Here is a 22,200-nt window from a genome sequence, read left to right on the forward strand (position 1 = left end):
AGCTGTGGGAAACAGCCCTGTAGATGCTAAGGTCAGAGAAGAAGGAGGAGATGAGGGGCTTGGGGCAGACATTCCCCTGCAATCAATGGAGAGAATCCATACTGGAGAACAAAAACAGTGTGAAGGGCAAGGAACAGCAGAGAGGAGCTGTTATGGACGGACCTCACCCCAGATTCCCCATTCCCCTGCACTCAATGAAGAGAATCCATACTGGAGAAAGAAAATAGTATGAAGGGCAAGGAGCAGCAGAGAGGAGTTGTTATGGTCTGACCTCAGCCCAGATTCCCCATTCCCCTGCACCTCTCAGGGAAGAGGAGGTGGAGGAGTTGGGAATGAAGGAGTGAGGGTGAGACTAGCAAGAAGGAGAGTTGGAAGGAGGAAGGTGTTTTGTTTGTTGTTGTTTCTCACCATCCAAACCTCTTTTAACTAACAATGAATTAAATTAATTTTCTCCAAGTTGAGTCTGTTTTGACCATAAAGTAATTGGTGAATGATATCCCTGTCTTTGCCTCTGCGCACAGTCTTTCCCCTCTTACTGCCTTCTCCTGTCCTCTTGAGGAGGGAGAGTGGGAGAGCAGCTGGCTGGGGGCATCTGGTAGCCAGCCAAAGTCAACTCACCACTATTACATATCAATAAAAACAGATGTGACACAAATGTAAGCCTCCAATCTGATCTTCAGCTTTGCTGTAATGGTTTTGTCCATTTCTCTGAGTTCAGAAAAAGAAGAAAAAGCTATGAGCACCTACCACTTAAGCAGAATTACAAAATGGAGTGAAAATTTCAAAAACTTCATTCTTTTTCACCCAAGAAAACTTTGTAAAAACAAAAATTAAGCAATCATCATTTTTTCATCTTACTTTCCTCTTTTCCAAACCTATGTGAAGATACTCACCCACCTGCATGCTCTGATACTAAACACAGACTATTTCAGGGCAGGAATGGAGGGTATTAGGCAGTCCTGCGGCACTTTTAGAGTTCTGCCTGCCGCACCATGTTACTTCAGCACCAGTGTTAGATTCAGCATCAGTCCCTATGATTGTGGCAAATGTAGCAAGAAAAGCAATTTACACACTGGCCCTCCCAGCTATCTGATATCAATACAGGCCCCCTAGCCACAAGTATTTTGTGTTCTCTGGGGAATTCCCCACTTAGTGGGGCCTGCAGCCACCTTTTGTTTCCTAAAACTATTAAAGATGCAGGTCATGCAGAGCTGAGAGACAATCTAGCAGCTACTGCTGCCAAGGTTTTTGTGAGATGATCCAATACCAGCTCACTGCAGAAGACTAGGTTTAGAGTTTTGACTGCAGAGCAATTAAGTTAGACTTCATTGTGTTTGAAAGTATTGTTGCATCCTACATACTACCTATTTGCATGACCAAAAATTGCTTTGACACACTTAAATTCCAGACAGAGGGATTATTTCACATTTTTCCAATCCATCTTTTTGCAAACAAGATTTGGCTAACAACTAGCAGCCAATTGCTTATGTGGGACTTGACAATAAGTATCTTCCTAACTGTGTAACAGAGGGGAGCCCACATTAACAAACCCTGCTCTGCATAGAGCACTCTGATATTCAATCAGATGGATTAGCGGTTCAAAAAAGTTCACAAGAAAGACACATGGTAGTCATCTAAGATTGCCTTATCAAAGTACAGCCTCACAGACCTGTCAGTTGCATTCTGCCAATATATGGATAGCTGCAGGATTTTGAGTGAAAGTCTTTTTTCAACAAGAATCTCTTTCTAAAGTTTTAATAGTAGGTATTTCTACCAAGTGTGAAAATATGTAACAGAAGCTGACCTATTTTCTCACCCTTTTTTAAAATAATTTTTCCTTTTCCCCCATCCTTTTTTCATGTTTTCAGTTACCATTTTCTCAGTCTGCTTTTCAGCAGGGAAAAATGAGTGGAGGTAATTTCAAATGAAGCTGAGAAATAAGGCAAAAAAGTCAGTAGTCATCAAGGTATGTTTCTTTTTCATACCTGAAGAGCAGAAATGAGTTATTTTAGCTGTTCATGAGTACTTCCCCTCTTTTTTTTCAACCCACTCTATTCAAGCCATTTCCTGGTTTCCCAAATCACCATTCAAGATGATTCTCTATTGAACATGTACTTAATCAACTGAATGTGATTTAAAATAAACACATATAAGACCAAGCAGATATTATCAGCCAGGTAACTGTAGGAATAAGTCAGATACTGATTAAAGTTGAATTCAGTGTTTTATAAATTGAATATTACTTAGTTTTGGGGGGGTTGGAGGGGATGGTGTTGCTTGGTTTTGGTATTTTCCTTTTTGTAGTTGAAAACATAGCAGAAATAAAGAGTATAAAAATATTAGAAGGGTTTAGGTTTTCAGGAGGTTTATTATTATTTTTGTATTTTAAGTTTCTGTCTGTCTCCCTTCAAGAAATAGAATCACCAGCACAAAACAGAGTGCTACCCAAAAACACCAAAAGGGAAAAAAAGTGCTAGAAAACAGATTTACAAGAAGACAAAGAAAAAGAAAAGGAAAAGAAAAAAGAGAAAGAGAGAGAGAGAAAGAGAAAAGAAGAGAAAGAGAGAAAGAGAAAGAGAAAGAAAGAGAAAGAGAAAGAGAAAGAGAAAGAAAAAAGAAAGAGAGAAGAGAGAAGAAAGAGAAAGAGAAAAAGAGAAAAGAGAAAGGAGAAAACAGAAAAAAGAGAAAGGAGAAAACAGAAAAAAGAGAAAAAAAGAAAAAGCGAGAGAGAAAAAAATATTAGAAAAAGAGAAAAAAATTTAGAAAAAGAGAAAGGAAAAGAAAAAAGAAAAGTAAAAGAAAAAAGAAAAAAAAAGAAAAAGAAAAAGAAAAAAGAAAAAGAAAAAGAAAAAGAAAAAAGAAAAAGAGAAAGAGAAAAAGAAAAAGAAAAAGAAAAAGAGAAAAGAAAAATAAAAATAAAAAGAAAAATAAAAAAAGAGAAAAACAAAAAGAGAAGAAGGAAAAGGAAAAAAAAGGCAAAGGCAAAGAAAAGAAAAAGAAAAAGAGAAAAAGGAAAAGAAAAAGAAAAAAGAGAAAGGAAAAGGAGTAGAGGAAAAAGGAGTGGGGACGGAGAGAAATGGTCTTTTCTCTCAGTACATGGGTAAAAAAGCACTGCCCTCTTACCAAGTGCTCATGACAATCAATCAATTAGACAGGTTTAAATGTCTGATGAGATCATTCTACTAAGCTCATTATCTGGGAGCTCCTCAACAAACAGATTAGACAGACAGAGTTAAAGCAGAACATACACATTTCATCCTCTTCTGTTTTTTAAAGGAAGTAAACGTTCTCACTTTACAAAAGGAGGTTTTCTTATTTGTTGCTTTCAGGACCTTTCTTCATGTGTGTGTCCCAGATATTTTAATATCTACCCTGCTTTTTTTTTTCTATTTTTCACACATACAGATTTGTTATTATAGAGAATAGCCTGCACTCATATAAAAATGTAACGTATGGAGACAACTATTTATATATATGTGTATACATACACACATACACACACACAAATCCACAAAGGCATACAGAGATATCAATGCTCAATGACACTGAAGTTGAAGAACTGAAAATCTCTCTGATTTACAGTTTACATCTAAACCAGAGTTTATGGAAATTGTGATGCAGAAGAATAGAAATCATGATGTCTGCATCATCTAGATAATTACAGTATTAAGGAAAACTGATTCAAGCTATTCCAAGGGTTTATCTATCTGTTGTTAGGAGTTTTTGTCAGTTAGCTTTTTGGTCTGTGTTTTTATTTGGTGGTGTTGTAGCATTTTGAGTTTTGGGTTGTTGTTTGGTTTTTTTTTGTTTTTTTTTTCACAAGGAACAAATGGATTGCAGATACAGAAATTTTGTCTAGCATTGTCACGTCATTTTCTCTGATGGTGCAGGAGCAACAGGATAGAAATTTATGACTTCATGAAGTACATTTTGCTCTATTACATGCCACATAGTAATTTATTGTTTATTGTACTCAAACGTGAAATATTTTGTAATATATGTTTATGTTTCCTATATGTTTCTGCAGTTTTATATAAACATACACACACAACAAATATGAGTTGAAAACCAATGTGCTGTTATTAAGAAAGGTAGCAGCAACCCATCATTACTTTCAAAACCACTATACTATTGCAGTAACTATATAGTAATTCTCTGATTTATGTATTTTGTAATAAGTCGGATCTCTAGGAAACCAGAAGGACCTTGCAGATATATATTTCTTTTTGGTTTTTAGCTCACAGGTATAAAGTTGTGAGTTTTACAGAGCATACCTCTGTATTTTTTTCCTGAAAACAATAATCTGAATATATTTATTTGATGCAGATTTTACAGAATAATTGTCTTCACTGTACTGAAAATACCTGGACAAGGCACTTTTTTTCTACAGTAGTAAGAGTTACCACTGGGAAAAAGCAATCAGGTTCAGAATTTCCATATATTCCAGGCAATTACTAACCCACTAACTTCCTACCTTTTTTTTTTTTTCAGAAGAGAAACTTCATTTATAAATAAATAAACTTTTCTTATTTTTTTTTTTTCCCTGTAGTGTCTACATCTCCCTGGCATACAGGATCTTGTACTCTCCACTAACAAAAATAGGACAATCCCAACACAGCAGGAATTTAATAAAAATGGTAAGTAGAATCTTCCCATAATATTGCATTCAGTCCTAATGCACACTTACAAAGGAAGTACATTAGCACATTGTATATTAATTTTCTAATGAAAATAGGGCTTCCTAAGGTATCCATTCTGAAAAAAAAAAAAAAAAGGTTAAAATGCAGTAAACTTTAAAAAGTAGTAAACATAAAAATATGTATGCTGATAACTTATAAATTTTAAGACATGTTAGCAACTTAGCATCTAATATGGGAAACTACAAACTCCTTCATTAGGAATTATTCCACTTTGTTGGTTTAAACTTGCTCATACACAAAAAAAGCTATGGGTTTTTATTTCACCAAGAGGTAGGGCAGTATTTGCATCATGCTGTCTGTCCTCACAGTGGTCAGAAAAACCCTGTGTTTCCATGTCTAGCACAGATTATAGGTCCCTTGTTATGTAGAAACAGGAGGGAGAAATGAGGAATAGGATTTATAGGTAGGTGATTCTCTGTTGAGCCTAATAAATCCACACAGCGCAAGGATTATCTAGCTATAAAATTCACGACTCCATAATTCCATCACCCACCCTCACTTCTGCACCCTGGGCACCCTCATGCACTCACAGCTCTGCTATGACACAGCCTCATGGTTTTTGCAGGAAAATGGTGACAATTCCCTTTTCAAAGTGCCTTTGCCAGGTGGGCAGGCATGTGTGCTTCTTGAAGGTGTATAGTATAACTCCAAGGAGAATGTCAGACAACTGCAGTCATCATGTCTTCAGAGACCTTTTCTACATTGTCAGATTGTCCACAGAAGATAGCTCAGTGCTGCTATGCTGTATATCTTTGCTGTCTTTACCCTTGAGATTGCAAGTCATCATACTACAGAGCCTGTACGCCTGAGTAGAGTAGCAAGTTAAGAAATTGTTCCAGAGTTAACAATATGGCAGCAATCACTGGAAAAATGAAAGGTAACACAGGTTTTAAAATATGCTTATATGTCCAAAATATCCAATACAGGAAGAAAAAGAAAATCAATATGTTTAAATAAGAATCAATTATCTCTCCATATATCCTGCTTCTAACACAGCACCACTACATGTGCATTCAAGTAATATCCCATCAAAAATCACTACTGTATCAAACAGCTGGGTGTACAGTTGTATGTTGCTTTTTCAAATTCCTTGGTTAAAAGAAAATATGGCAACAGTAACAGATAGCCTGGAGCAACAGGCAGCTGAGAGTAGCAGCAAGTAACATGCAAAAGCTAACAAAATATTTTTTAAATATTTTTTAAATATTTATATATTTTAATTTTTTTAATTTTTTTTAATCTTTTTAAGTATTTTCTTCTGAGATTCTGATGTTTAATTTCTACTATCAGAGGTACATAGTGGTTTTTTGAAGTGAGAAATTTCATTCTACCTACACTCTATTGTCTAGTAACAGACTACTACTAGCTCACTACAGTTTTGCAGTAATGCTTTGAAGGGAGTAAAAAAATAACCTGAGTTTACTATTCTTCTCCACTGTTTTTCTTTCACATTCAGCTGTGATTGTTCCTTATAAAACACCTGAGCTAGAGTCAAAGTTTTTCATGTGCCACTAAGATTTTACACCAAAAAAATTTTTACAAACTAAATGAAGTCTAAAATAAGGTAAAAAAAAATTCTTTTTAGATCATTCTGATTTTTCCTCCTGCTTCTAGGCTAAATTATCTTCTCACACCTATTTCCTTTTAAGCAAAAGGTGTAATGGATTTAAGTTAAAACAGGGGAAATTCAGGTTAGATACAAAAAAATGTTTTTTACTGTGAGGGTGCTGAGGCACTGTTACTGGTTGCCCAAAGAAGTGCTAAATTCTCCAGCCCTGGAAGTGTTCAAGGCCAGATTGGATGAGGACTTGGGCAACATGTGACGTGTCCCTGCTCATGGTGGGGTGCTGGATCTAGAAAATCTTATGGTCATTTCCAGCCCAAACCATTCTGTGATTCTATGACAAGTAGTGTATTTTTGTTTAACAAAAGGGTGAAATTCATCATTATGAAGAAACTAACTCCAACATATGAACCACTTTTTAAAATATGATAACTAAACTATGTTTGATGTAAGCATACAACTGAATCCAGCTTAATAAAATCTTCCGATTCTTTTTTATACTGTTTGCTGAACTAAACATACTCCCATACAAATGTTGGACATATAGCTTCTTTTGAGAGGGTCACGTACAGACATATGTGGACATATGTCTCCATCTGCAATAATATTCCTTGTCTGATAAACACAGGCAAAATCGGAGTACAGCCCAGGGAGATAAATCTGCTATCAACAAAAAAAACAAGACAAAAAAAAAATCAGTCATGTCTATCATCTCGTCTAACACAACTATTTCAGAACAAAGAATTCTTTCTGTATTAGTGTTACACACCATTTAAAAGAACTACCTCTATGATTAGGAAAAGTTGTTGTTAAAACTAGTGATGGAGACAGTAATGGAGATCAGGGAATTGTAGTTTATAAACCATATCGGAAAGCTGGAGCACCTCCCCTGTGAAGACACGCTGAGAGAGTTGGGGTTGTTCAGCCTGGAGAAAAGGTTCTAGGGGGACCTTAAAGCAGCTGCCAGTGCCTAAAGCAAACCTACAAGAAATCTGGGATTTTTTACAAAGGCATGTAAGAACAGGACCAGGAGGAGTGACAGAAGGGACTTGAATTAGATTAATTAATTAGGAAGAAATTCTTTACTGTGAGGGTGGAAGAGTTACTTCAAGAAGCTGTGGCTGCCCTGTCTCTGGAAGCGTTCAAGGCCAAGTTAGATGAGGCTTAGAGCAACTTTGTCTAGTGGAAGGTGTTCCTGCCCGTGGCTGGGGATTGGAACTGGATGATCTTTAATGTCCTGTCCAACCCTAACTATTCTATGATTCTACGATATTTGCACTAAAACACTCCAAGACTTGAACAGAAAAAGTCAACTAGCAGTAAAGAAACCTCTTCTTTCAAAATAGCACTAAGGAAAACAATCTATTTCAACAATTGTCTTAGTTGGAAATTTTAAGGTGGGTAGGAAAATAAGTTTATGCTTTGTGTAGCAAATTCCACTTTAGGAACTCACTCAGGTGAGGGGAAAAGGGGAACAGTTAAATGCTAAGTATTTTATAAATGTTTGATGCGTAAACAGGGGATGTAACATTACAACACTAGCACTGGAACTATACAAAGGAAGCAGAATTTGACTGAACTAGGAAGGGAACCATACTGCAAAATGCACACCATCAGTAGTGACTCATCTTCCAGCCTAAACCAAGAATCTTCGGTTGTAGATTTGTCATTTCCAGGGTCCATATTTCCCAAAGCCTCATGTGTGAGAGTTCAGAGGGTATTTTTAGTTGTAAAAGGATAAATGTTTAAGTGCTTCTGTTTCCAACACCAGCTTGAGACAGTAACAAAAAAATATTTTGCGCATCTGTGTTGTTTAAAAATTACAGCTGGTCAAAAACTCTGGAAAGGAAAGGATTGTGATGGCATTGTTTGTTTGCCTGAAAATGCTGAGTCAGCGGAACTGAAAGAACTGCTCCCACTACCCTTTCATGCACATGGGGTAAAGTTGGCTGGCATTGCAGAGCTTCTCAAGCCACAGGCACAGGGCTCCCCAGCACCCTGCCTGTCTGATGCCTAGCTGGCCAGCGTGCAGCCACTCTGGTGACCCACACACCCATCACCCACAGGCTTCCTCCAAACCTGATCACCCTGTGCCATCAGGAAATTCTCCACTTTCATGGTCCTTCTGATGCAGAGTGAAGTGAAACACTGTCAGGCCACAGTTTCCCACAAGACTGAAATGCATTTCTTTATCAGCTGTGCTTAAAATCTCCACTATATCTTTACAGAGAAAGATGAGAAGGGATGATGTTTTTTTCTGCTGTGTTATCAGCAGACTTTCATTATTGTCACATTCCCTGGATATCTTTTAACTTAAATACAGATAAGGTAATGTAGAAAATCATGGAATGAGCTCGTCAGGACTCTATTTTGCAGCATTATAATACGAATGAAAAAACAAGTATCAGCTTAATCAGTCTTGAACACAGCACCAAAACTATTCTAATGGAACAGGATGAAAACTTTTCACAAAGGAGTTTGGAGGTTCAGTAGATCAGTAATACTGACATAAAAGGTCTTTCTAGATAATGTTATATATGCAGTGTGATAGTTCTACACTGAATAGCATTCCAGCTGTTTCCTGGAGAAGACTATTGAAAATCATTATTCATATAATAAAGCCTGCACAATCAGAACTCAATCTGATTACAAGACTTGTTTAGAATTTGGACCCATTCTTGCTGAAACTATGTAATGGTGGGCACTGCAACTTATTATTAAAGATGGGTTGAGAGGGGAGTTGACAACACAATCATAAGAAAAATATCTTTCATCAGGCTTCCTCAAATGCAGATGGAAATCAATTTCTGTATTCTCAGGAGAGGATTCCAAATGACTCAGTGAGAAACTCTCCTGCTGGAGTTTTGCACTGTCTCTTGCAAGAAGCAGGGGAATATTAAATGGACAAACCACATTCTAAGGATTTCATTTCAGCCACTGGATGTGGCTTCTTTAATCATCAGAATAAAAATAATCTTAAAAAAGAAAAACCCACACCTGACTTAAACTTTCACATTTTCCAAAGAAGCTTTGTCATCCACTTGAGTGAGAGAGCTGTGGTTTTAAGTGTCCCAGTGAAGATTTCAGAGTCTGGTGAGTGATCCCATTTGGACATATCTGACGCATTTCAACATATGAAATACATCGGGTTTTTTTCTGTTAAGCCTCTGCACAGAAATGGTTTTGCTCTTACTAGTATAAACTAAAAAAAAAAAAAAAAAGTTCTATAATCTAATTCGAAATGGTTTTATTGTTGTTGCATATGTTGAGAAGCCCAATAAACACAAATTTTGAGCATCTACCAGGGGTGCTGCATGCTTACTGGTTAAATATGCAGTGCCTAATGAATCATATTTCTAACCCTGGTAATGATTTGAGTGATTTAATTTGCAAATCTGTTTCCTCAGATTCAGATAATTCTTCATTCCTATATAACTTATTGCTGTCTGACTTTTCCCCTAAAGATAGACAATGTTTAATGGCAATCTTATATAAAATGCTGCCATACACTCTTCCAGTTTTAGAAGATAATTTTCCACCAAATATTTCTAGACATCAAACTCTCATGTTTTAAGATCCCCAAAGTTCTTTCAATAACTTTGCTGCTGAATTTTGAACTACAAAATTTTATTTTTATAGGTGTGTGGAGAAGTAAGAGTTGATTCAAGATAAAATTTTAAATAAGAAAAAAATGTAAATTAGAAATAGGATTAATTTTTTAGGTAATTTAAAAAGCCAAAGGAATAGATGCATGTGCAAATGTCAAATTTCTGATCTGGATTCTAGGCTCCAGTACAAGTCTTCTTATACCTGATATTTTAGCCTATCCGATTCAGCACAGTACAACACAAAGTCTGGAGTGTTAAGGTAAACCCCAAATTTTGCTAGCTTCTGAAAAGCTCTACTCCGCTGCAACAGATTGTCTCCAAATGCATGAATCATGACATGAGCCTGGGTACTTAGCTATGACATCTGTTATGTAGTAAATTGCATTGCATGCCACATGCATAATGAAGAGGAAAGAGGGATTTTAGCTCCTAAAATATGTTTCACTATGTGATGCTGCATGAATGCAGGCAGTGACACCCAGGGATGGAAAGGCTGCAGTGTCATAAAATGTATAAATTATGTTGTTTTTAATCATTTGCAAAATGAAGATATTAGCTCTCCTGAGGATAAAAAAAAAAGGCAACTGTGCATTGAATGAAACAGTAAGAAGTGGTAGACACACTGCTAATTAAGATCTCTCTTAAATGTTGCTCACATGAATCAATTTGCAAAAAGCTTGACTAATCTTCATAAGGAATGCAGGCTGTTTCTTTAATTCTCTCATTCCTTTCCTAGTGACTTACATTTCAAAACCAGAGTGCACATGTAACAAGTAATCATAAATCATTCAAATATTGAGAACTCCGCTGCAAGGTGATTTAAAAGACCAACGCATGTTTTCCAAACGTGCAGATGATTTTCTACCATTACACAGTCAATTAGATTCATTAAACCCATATTAAATCACACAAAAACAAATTTGGAGGTAAAATTTTCAAATGCTAATCCACTTCCATACTTAAGACAAATGTGGTGCATGCATAATGCTAGCACAGCCCACTTACTTAATAATGACTTCTCAACGACCTACAAGGACAAGTCCCCAGCAGTGTCATTTCTGAACATTAAAATGCAGTTGCCTATGTTTAGCCATTTGGGTTGAGGCTCAATATTTAAACAACTGCTCTGGGCACATAGACCAATATGCTTAATGTAAGACTCAAGAGCTTGAAAAACATGGCCTAAGTCATGTGAAGAAAGAGTCATAGCACTCATTGAAAACAGTAAATGATAAAAGTGGGAGAGTCTGTTAAGAAAATATTTGGATAAAGTTAGGAATGCCTAACTAAGCTGCTTTTTATTGCTCAAGGATCAAGATGGATAGAATAGGACTAGGATATTTACGGTATTCCAAGAATGGAAACAAGTGAAAGGAAATTCTTCATTTAACACAGCAATACAGCAATTTAATAGGTAAGCTCAAGTAGAAAACATAAAACAGGTATAAGCAAGTGATTAGAATGCAGATTAATGTAGATAATAATATTTAAAAAAAAAAATCAAATTATAGACAGTTCCAATAAATCATCAATATCATGACAACAGAGAATGAAAAAAAATCCTTTTCTGTTCCTTAAATACTTAAGGATTCCTTAATTATTCCTTAAATAACTATTTTTTTTAAGAATTCCTTAAAATAGTTAATTTTAATCATGACAATATAAGACAGAATTTTCTTTTTCTTTATACATGAAATGGTTCCTGTATTAACAAGCATTGTCTTTAAATGATGTGAGAACGCTATTCTTTGAGATAGAGAAAAGGGATTTCAAGTAAAGCAGGTGACATTCTTATTTGGCTGGAAACATTTTAAGAAGTACTAATATCCAGAAATATAGAAATTAGATGTTAAAATGTTTCTATATTAAAAGTACTATTATATTCATCTTTGCTTAATTATTTCCTTCTTCATTGTAGGAATATTGTAGGAAGAGCTATAAAGGCTGGATAAATTTAGAAGTGATTTAACAGATGCTCTTTTCGATTTTACTTTTATAATTTATACAGTCAAGAAGGCATAGCCTAAACCACGTAATTAAACAACCTGGGAGGAGAATGATCCTGCTTTCTGCCTGGGTATTATATTGACAGACATTTATTGCTGCTAAGTTAATTGCATTTGTAAATCAGTAAAAGAAGCCACATACCCATAGTCTGGTTGCCCTATATTTATATGGCAAACCAGAAGAAATTTTGTGAGATCTCTCATAAAAGATAGTAGATTCAGGCATTGCACAGGTCTAAGAGTTAGAAGTTATTTCCTGCCCATTTTCCCAGCATTTAGAAATTTGGAGATAAGGCAGGAAAGAACAGCAAATAAAACTGAGTTACTCATGCTACTCCACATTGCCAGTTTGTTACTTACAGAGTGAATACACGTGATGCATCTCAGCAGACTATAAATAGCATGACATGAAAGAAACTTAAAGCCATCTTTTACTTTACTTTCCTCATGCTAATGATTTACTTCAAACACAAACAAATGCAGTATTACAAGAAGAAAATTACCCTTTCCTTTCATTCAAGGAGACCATTTTTAAAAAAATATTATGTCAAATGAATTATTAAAAACCATTTCAGATGTTTGGTTGGTTGGTTGTTTTTTTAAAATAAGTACCATACGTATTCTGCTGGTGCTTTATAAACACTGGCAGAAAAAATAATAATAGTCAGTTTTGTACTATCTTAATCCATTTTCTCTTCCAGAAAGCCCAGGTAGTACAGTCTGTTACTGCTTCACATTCCATAGATTTAAGATAAAATAACACCTAAAAAAGAAAGAAATAGAAGGTATGAATCGATTTTTACTACCCGAAGACTGTATTTGTAGATTAAAATGATCATAAACATACAGGCAGAGCAGGCATAGAAACTAATTTTGCCTTTAACTCTGACAAGGGTGTCGTGGTTTAAACCCAGTCAGGTAACTTGTTCACTCACTCCCAGTGAGTGGTGCCGAGCTGACAACAATCGAGGTCCGTGTCCCCCCCCCACCGGGGCTCTCCACTTCCCCGCTCCCGGAGGAATGGGAAGGAGGATCGAAAGAGTGCAACTCCTACGGGTTGAGACAAGAACAGTCCAGCAACCAATGTACACAAATCACCACCGCTACTATCAACTACAACAATGATAAGGGAAAATAACAAGGGAAGAGAATACGATACCACCGGCCAAGAAACGAGTCCCACCCGGAAGCCCGTGTCCTTCCGGGTAACTCCCAGTTACCCCCACCCCGGGCATGACATGCTGTGGTATGGAATACCTCCCTGGCTAGCCCGGGTCAGGCGCCCCATCTCTGCTTCCTCACAGCTTCCCCTCCTCCCTGGCAGAGCTTGAGCCTCACAAAGTCCTTGGTCAGGGTAAACATCACTTAGCAACAACCGACAACATCGGCTTCACTAACACTGTTCCCAGGCTGGAAGTCAAAACACAGCACTGCACCAGCTAACACAAAGGAAAAACATGACTGCTACTGCTGAACCCAGGACATTATCCACCCCTTATTCCATACCATTCACGTCGTGCTCAGATCCCACATTTTCAATACACCATCGCTCTCCCACATATATACATCCATATACATACAGACCAAGAGGAAAAGATCATTTGCTTAGTGCATGGACCAATCCCTATAATGCTGCCGAGTCCATTCGGCCCATGATGTTCAAAGTTCATTCTCTGTTGGAATGATGGCTGGAGGGAAGTCAGGGCCAGTCGCTGGTGACCTGGAGACATCTAGTTGATGGGCTATAAAAGTATTACACAGCAGGCAACAGCATACAATTGAGTTCACTGGCTGTTTTCCCCTAAAATGAAATCCCCTTGAGGTATACATTGGACTTCCCAATCTTCCCGCATTACCCACCAAGCATATCCAGGTCCCTGAGAAAAAACAATCCCACGAGTGGGTTTGCATTTACCTGAAGCAGGAATAACCCAGGCTGTCTTCCCCAGCAAATTCCTCATATGCACCACGGGAACTTTGTCCCGCTCTACAATACATAAAAGTTCTGACTGGGCTGGGCCAGCCCTGTTGGCAGATCCTCTGGTGTTGACCAACCAAGTGGCCTTTGGTAAGTGTGTATCCCAATGCTTGAAAGTTCCCCCACCCATTGCTCTCAGTGTAGTTTTTAACAGCCCATTATACCGTTCGATTTTCCCGGAGGCTGGTGCATGGTAGGGGATGTGATATACCCACTCAATGCCATAATCTTTGGCCCAAGTGTCTACAAGGTTATTCCGGAAATGAGTCCCATTGTCTGACTCAATTCTCTCTGGGGTGCCATGTCACCACAAAATCTGTTTCTCAAGGCCCAGGATAGTGTTCCGGGCAGTGGCATGGGGCACAGCGTATGTTTCCAGCCACCCGGTGGTTGCTTCCACCATGGTAAGCACATGGCTCTTGCCTCGGCGGGTTCGTGGCAGTGTGATATAGTCAATCTGCCAGGCCTCCCCATATTTATACTTCAACCATCGTCCTCCATACCAAAGAGGCTTTAACAGCTTGGCTTGTTTAATTGCAGCACATGTTTCACACTCATGAATAACCTGGGCAATAGTGTCCATTGTTAAGTCCACCCCTCGATCACGGGCCCATCTATATGTTGCATCTCTCCCTTGATGGCCTGAAGTGTCATGGGCCCACCGGGCCAAAAATAATTCACCTTTATGTTGCCAATCTAAGTCCATCTGAGCCACTTCAATCTTAGCCGCTTTATCCACTTGTTGGTTGTTCTGGTGTTCCTCAGTGGCCCGACTCTTGGGTACATGGGCATCTATGTGACGTACCTTCACCACCAGGTTCCGCACCCTGGCAGCTATATCTTTCCACAGTGCAGCAGCCCAGATGGGTTTACCTCTGCGTTGCCAGTTGCTCTGCTTCCATTGCTTCAACCACCCCCACAGGGCATTTGCCACCATCCATGAGTCAGTATAGAGATAAAGTACTGGCCACTTTTCTCGTTCAGCAATGTCCAGGGCCAGCTGGATGGCTTTCACCTCGGCAAACTGACTCGATTCAACCTCTCCGTCAGCAGTTTCTGCAACTTGTCGTCCAGGACTCCATGGAGCTGCCTTCCATCTCCGATGCTTTCCTACAATACGGCAAGAGCCATCAGTAAACAAGGCATACTGCTTTTCACTTTCTGACAGTTTATTATATGGTGGGGCCTCTTCAGCACGCACCACCTCCTCCTTTGGTGACATTCCAAAATCTTTGCCCTCTGGCCAGTCCATGATGACTTCTAGAATGCCTGGATGACTGGGATTTTCTGTTTCAGCTCGTTGTGTAATTAGTGCAGCCCATTTACTCCACGTAGCATCAGTTGCATGATGGAGGAGACCCTGCCTTTGAACATCCAGCCCATCATGGGCAGCCGGGATGCCAGGAGGAGCTGTGCTTCAGTGCCAATCACTTCCGAAGCAGCTCGAACCCCTTCATAGACTGCCAGTATCTCTTTCTCAGTTGGGGTATAGCTGGCCTCAGATCCTTTGTATCCCCGACTCCAAAAGCCGAGGGGTCGACCTCCAGTCTCCCCTGGAGCTTTCTGCCAGAGGCTCCAGGTAGGACCGTTTTCCCCAGCTGCAGTGTACAGTACATTTTTTACATCTGGCCCGGTCCGGACCGGTCCAAGGGCTACTGCATGAACTATCTCGCGTTTAATTTGCTCAAAGGCTTGTTGCTGCTCAGGGCACCACATAAAATCATTCTTCTTCCGGGTCACACGATAGAGAGGGCTTACAATCGAACTGTAATTTGGGATGTGCATTCTCCAGAACCCCACTGCACCCAAGAAAGCTTGTGTTTCTTTCTTATTAGTTGGTGGAGACATTGCCGTTATCTTGTTGATTAAATCTGTGGGGATCTGTCTACGTCCATCTTGCCATTTTATTCCCAAAAATTGAATCTCCTGTGCAGGTCCCTTGACCTTACTCCGTTCTATGGCAAAGCCGGCTTTCAGCAGGATTTGGATTATTTTCCTCCCTTTCTCAAAGACTTCTTTCACTGTATCGCCCCACACAATAATGTCATCAATGTATTGCAGGTGTTCTGGAGCTTTCCCCTGTTCCAGTGCAGTCTGGATCAGTCCATGGCAAATGGTAGGGCTGTGTTTCCACCCCTGGGGCAGTCGGTTCCAAGTGAACTGGACACCCCTCCAAGTAAAAGCAAACTGTGGCCTGCACTCTGCTGCCAAAGGAATTGAGAAAAATGCATTGGCAATATCAGTCGTGGCATACCACTTGGCTGCCTTTGACTCTAGTTCATATTGAAGTTCTAGCATGTCCGGTACGGCAGCATTCAATGGTGGTGTGACTTCATTCAGGCCACGATAGTCTACTGTTAGTCTCCATTGAGACAAGAACAGTCCAGCAACCAATGTACAACACAAATCACCACCGCTACTATCAACTACAACAATGATAAGGGAAAATAACAAGGGAAGAGAATACGATACCACCAGCCAAGAAACGAGTTCCACCCGGAAGCCCGTGTCCTTCCGGGTAACTCCCAGTTACCCCCCACCCCGGGCATGACGTGCTGTGGTATGGAATACCTCCCTGGCTAGCCCGGGTCAGGCGCCCCATCTCTGCTTCCTCACAGCTTTCCCTCCTCCCTGGCAGAGCATGAGCCTCACAAAGTCCTTGGTCAGGGTAAACATCACTTAGCAACAACCGAAAACATCGGCTTCACCAACACTGTTCCCAGGCTGGAAGTCAAAACACAGCACTGCACCAGCTAACACAAAGGAAAAACATGACTGCTACTGCTGAACCCAGGACAAAGGGGAAAAGAAACCGAGAGGAAGGACAAAGACTTTAATAGCACTATGGAAACAGTTTTGAAAATACAGTAAGAAATAGCTACAATGTGTAATATTAAAACAACAGGCAAAAGTTGAGTCTGTAGGAAAATATCAGCATTTTTTCCTACTTGCAAGCAAGAAACACACCAATGTAGCTACAGTAGAAAGTACAAATATCTGTATATAAGCTCAAAAAAAATTACCATTAATGTATAATTTCTGCTTTCTAATCCATGAATCATAACCTTATCAATAAAGTTAAGAAGACAAAAGTAACTGAACCAAAAATAATGTTTCTAAATGGGAGCAGCAGCTGAACTTTTCATAGAATATACTTCCTATACTGAAACAGAAGGCAAAAAAAGAGAATGCACTTTCAAATAATTGTTATTTTTTCTCATAAAGTCATCTCTTAAACCTGCAGGAAACTGCAAACAAAATTGTATCTGAAATGGCTAGTCATCATTACCTGAAATCTGGGGATATGTTCACCAGCTCTAGTTTTAGTGGACCTGACAATCATTGATTGCTCATGCAGAGCTAGGTGATGCTCTGCAACTGTCCCAGTGTTTGCAAGCACATAACCTGAATGCTAACAACATCTTCTGTATTATTGCTCAGAATTCAGAATGACCAATATATATTAGCTCTTCATCATTACTTATTCAAATAGGAAAATACAAGGCTTGTGAAAAAGGAAAAGAATGCGTTTCATGGACCATCAGGAAGTCTTACAATGAATTATAGAAATACCTTTTTAGAAAAGGATTATCATCCTCTTCTCTGCCACTTAAATCTTAACAGGAGTATAGCAGCCATAAGACTGTAACAGCTTTCAATATTTGAGGTCATAGAATCAGAGAATCTCAGGTTGGCAGGGACCTAAAGGATCATCTTGTCTGACTTTTCTTGTCAAAGCATGAACTACACTACATGTCCAGCACCCTGTCCAGCCTAATCATTAAAATTTCCAGTGTTGGAGAATACACCACTTCCTCAGGGAGATTATTCCAGTGGCTGATTGTTTCCATTGTGAAAAATTTTCCTGTGATGTCCAGTCAGAATCTCCCCAAGAGTAACTTGTGCCTGTTAGCCCTTGTCTTTTCCATGTGACTCCTCATAAAAAAAGCAGTCTTCATCTTCATTGTAGCCACACTTTAAATGCTAGGCCACGGTGACAAGGTCTCCCCTGAGCCTTCTCTCAACAAGGCTGAACAAACCCAGATCTCCCAGCCTTTCCTCATATGGCTTCCCAGTCCTATTGTCGTTTTATGGCCCTTCTCCAGGCACTCTTCAAGCTGTCCACATCGTTTTGTATCACAGGGACCAAAACTGAACACAATCCTCCAGGTGTGCACTGACAAACACTGAGTAAAGTGGGATAATGACTTCTTTATCTTTGCTGGTGACACCCTTCTTGATGTTCCCCCGGACCCTGTTAGCTTTCCTTGCTGCAGCTGCACACTTTCACTCCTATTGAGCTCGCTGTCCACCGGGACATTTAATTTTTGCAGAAGTTTTAATAATTGAATTTAAGAATTTAATTTTAATTCTCTCATTTAAAAGTCAAGTAATCTAGACTGAAATTTCATATTTTCCTGGTGATGTACAGAAAGTGTAATGAGAAGTACAGGCTTCATTGTGGCACTTCACTAATTCCTGAGCAAAAAGCCAGACTGCATTATGCTGCCTTATATTAAATAAAGATTTTCTACACTTTTAAGAAAGCACGCTTATGGGAAACTGTTATTTTTAACACATGAAGTAATCACTCTATTCCAAAAGTTTAGAAACTTTATGGATGGGGTTCTCATCACTTTTATATTCATCCTTCACTTTTATTCCTCCCGAGTCTTTTTAATATACTGAATGTGTATGGCATCAGTATCACACTAGCGCTGCACTAGTTAAAGCACTACAACTTTGAAAATCAGCATTTTTCTTGGATACATACACTACTGCTGTAGTGTACTACTGTATTTCAGAGAGATTTTATTAAAATTAATACTATGGTCCTGTACTGGTCTGCTGAGTACATCAGCATCATCCTTCTCATGTAGTCATGAATCAAAAGACATGTATTTGTATATCATTTTTTTTATGTAAAAAACATTCTCAGCTGTTTAGTACCTGAAACGTAACCATGTCTCTGGGTGTATGCTAAAAATTTTCATGAAAATAATTTGGAAAAAGAAAAAAAGTAATTTTTCAAGTTTTTCATTGGATTTTATACCTTTTTCTTTTTTGGTAAAAATGTATCATATCAAAAGCAACTGTGTATTCAAATTGCATTAATTTTCATGCCAAATGCCACTACATTAATCAACTGGGAAGAGGCGCATGTGGAATAGTTTTCAACTTTATGGAAATAAAAAGCTCCACAGCCTTTTTCTTTCATAAAATCAGTGAAATCACAGGAAAGACAAATCATGGCTACAAGATTACCAACAAAAGCAACAGCAGTGGCAACACCTTTGCAGGTAAGGAATTGGATGATGGTAAGCAATCAGACGCAGGTAAGGAATTAGACCTGTTGCACAACTTTGGACTGCATTTCAGAAATGTTGCTTATACACCCAAGAATACTGGACATTCCTTAGAAGAAAACACCATTAATTAACATCAGTGAGTGATTTTTAAAGAGAGTATGGCACTTCTGCTGCTGGAAAGTAAGATTTGCAATTAGTAGAAGATACTCCTTCTGGCCACCATGGTGGTGATGCCTTGCTTCAAGCTTAGAAATGTTTCTTTAAAAATAATTGAATGTTTATGTCTACAAAAGTTATTTACAATACAGGAGTCTAGGTTGAAGCATTCAGTTAAAACACATTTCTATGCATTTATTACATATTCATGTATTTCATACTTGTCTGGTCCAGAGAAAAGAGCTAATATTTTCTTTTTGCCCAGAAAATTGCTGAGGTGAGTAGCTCCAGAGAGGACGCCTTCAACACCTGAGTGGGAGAAACTCAGTGTCCAGGAGCCTCAACTCAGAGCGGCGAGAGCCACCAAGAGAGCCTCAAGTCCTCGACAAGACTTTCCCATGAGTCGGTAGCTCAGTGACGCGGGCAGGGACTCACAGGGGCGGAGCCAGGAGGAGCGGCACCAGCCCTCACTGGTTAAAAACCTGCCCCAGGGAGCGCGAGCGGAAGTTTATGTGGCTCACACGGGCAGGCTAGAGGGACAGTGAGCACTCGCCCTAAGACAAGGGTCAGGTCCGTTAGCTCTGCTCTGGCTGCCCCGGCGGTGGCCAGTGTAGGCACCCAGACGGAGCCGATGAGAAGGGAGGCTGCAGTGCAGGGATCAGGGTTTAGAGAGTGCCTGCACAGGTCTGGTGAGGGAAGGGTGCACAATGGGCAGGGCTGCACTTGATGCGCCCTGGTGGAGGTCCTGCAGCAGGGACTGAGCTGCGAGACTAGGATGAAAGATGCCATGGAAGCTGAGAGGAAGCAGCACTGCTTGCTCCAGGCCTAAACTGTGCAGGAGCCTCAAGCATGCACTGTAGCTCATGCAGGAAAGAAGGAAGGCATTAATCAAGGAAGCTGGGAAACAGAAAAAAAAAAAAAAACCAGAAAAAAAAAAAAAGGAGGAAGAGGCCGATTAACATCAAGGGGCTTCCTCCTAAATCTGTTGTCCCCACCCAGAACCGCTTTGCTGTCCTGCAGGGGGCTGATGAGGAAATGTACTTGCACCATGAACAGCCAGCTGATGAGCTGGTAAAGAAGATCACTACTGGTGCTGCCAGGAAAAAACAGCGGGTCGCAGTAGTAGGGGACTCTGCTTTGAAAGGGACAGAGACATGCATCTGTCTGCCTGACCCACTCTCAAGGGAGGTGTGTTGCCTTCCAGGGGCACGAATCAGGGGTGTTGCAGAGAGGCTGCCTGCTCTAGTAAATCCCACTGACTATTACCCACTTCTAGTGATTCATACAGGTGCTAGTGATATAGATAGCAGTAGCCCAGAGAACATAAAGGACTACAGAGCCCTGAGGGGCTGTGGAGCTCAGATAGTGCTTTCATCAATTCTCCAGGATACGGGAGAGGACCTTAAAAAGACTAAGAGGATTTGCCAGGTTAATAAATGGTTAGAAAAGTGGTGCCATAGTTAGGGGTTTGCGTATCTTGAACACGGGACTCAGTTTAGTAGGTCAGGTCTACTGGGGGCTGGTGGAGCTGGGCAAAGGGGAAAAGCAGTTTTGGTAGGAAGCTTGCCAGACTGGTCAAGGAGGTTTTAAACTAGAGGTACTGGGGGAGGGGGGCATTATTCCATCCCAACACTTCTAGTCTGTTGCCAGCACCTATAATAAATGCTCGGAGCAATGTATTGATATTCCAGCTGCTCCAGCCAATGAACCAGCTTCATTTGGAGCTCTGCTCAGATGCCTCTATACAAACACACGTAGCATGGGGAACAGACAAGAGGAATTAGAGGCATGTGCTTGTCTACGGGAGTATGACAAAATAGGTTTCACAGAAACATGGTGGGACGGCTTCTGTGACTGGAGTGTTGGAATGGAAGATTACAGGCTCTTTAGAAAAGACAGGCCCTGCAGACAGGGAGGAGGAGTTGCCCTTTATGTTAGGGATAGGCTGGAGAGTATGGAACTCTGTCTGGGGACAGGTGAGCAGTCAATAGAGAGTTTGTGAGTCACGGTTAAAGAGAGAACAGCTATGGGAGACATTACTGTGGAAATCTGCTACAGGCAGCCTGATCAAGAGGACTCCGTGGATTAAGCACTAAAACAGATACGAACAGCCTCACGTTCACAGGCCCTTGTTCTTATGGGGGACTTCAATCACCCTGATATCTGTTGGAGCAACGGTACGGCCCGGCACAAGCAATCCAGGAGGTTCCTCGATTGTGTGGAAGACAACTTCCTTCTGCAAGTAATAGAGGAGCCGACAAGGAGAGGTGCCATGCTTGACCCTCTGCTCACCAATAGGGAAGGGCTGGTTGGAAATGTGATGCTCCAGGGCAGCATTGGTTGCAGTGATAACAAGATGGTCAAATTCGAGATCCTCAGGGCAGTGAGAAGAGCATGCAGTAAGCTCACTGCCCTGGACTTCAAGAGAGTAGACTTTGGCCTCTTCAGGAACCTGCTCAGTAAGGTTCCATGGGATATAGCCTTAGAGGGCAGGGGGGCCCAAGGCTGTTGGTTGATATTCAAGGATCACCTGCTGCAGGCTCAGGAGTGTTGCATCCCAACTAGAAGGAAGTGCAGCAGTAGGGCCAGGAGACCTCCTTGGATGGATAAGGAGCTGCTGAGGAAAATTCGAAGAAAAAAAGAGGCTTATAAAAGGTGGAAGCAAGGACAGGTGTCCTGGGAAGAATACAGGAATGTTGTCAGAGAAGCTAGGGACCAGGCTAGGGAAGCTAAGGCCCAGTTAGAATTAAACTTGGCTAGGGATTTTTCCCAGGATTTGGAGAAGACTGAGGTTTTTAATGACTTCTTTGCCTCAGTCTTCACTGGCAAATGCTCTGGCCACACCACCCAAGTCTTGGAAGGCAGACGCAGGGACTGTG

This window comes from Pezoporus flaviventris, unplaced genomic scaffold (assembly GCF_033815535.1).
Source record: "Pezoporus flaviventris isolate CSIRO_AGI_PZ_B2104156 unplaced genomic scaffold, CSIRO_AGI_Pfla_v1 ptg000130l, whole genome shotgun sequence".
Taxonomy (NCBI): Eukaryota; Metazoa; Chordata; class Aves; order Psittaciformes; family Psittacidae; genus Pezoporus; species Pezoporus flaviventris.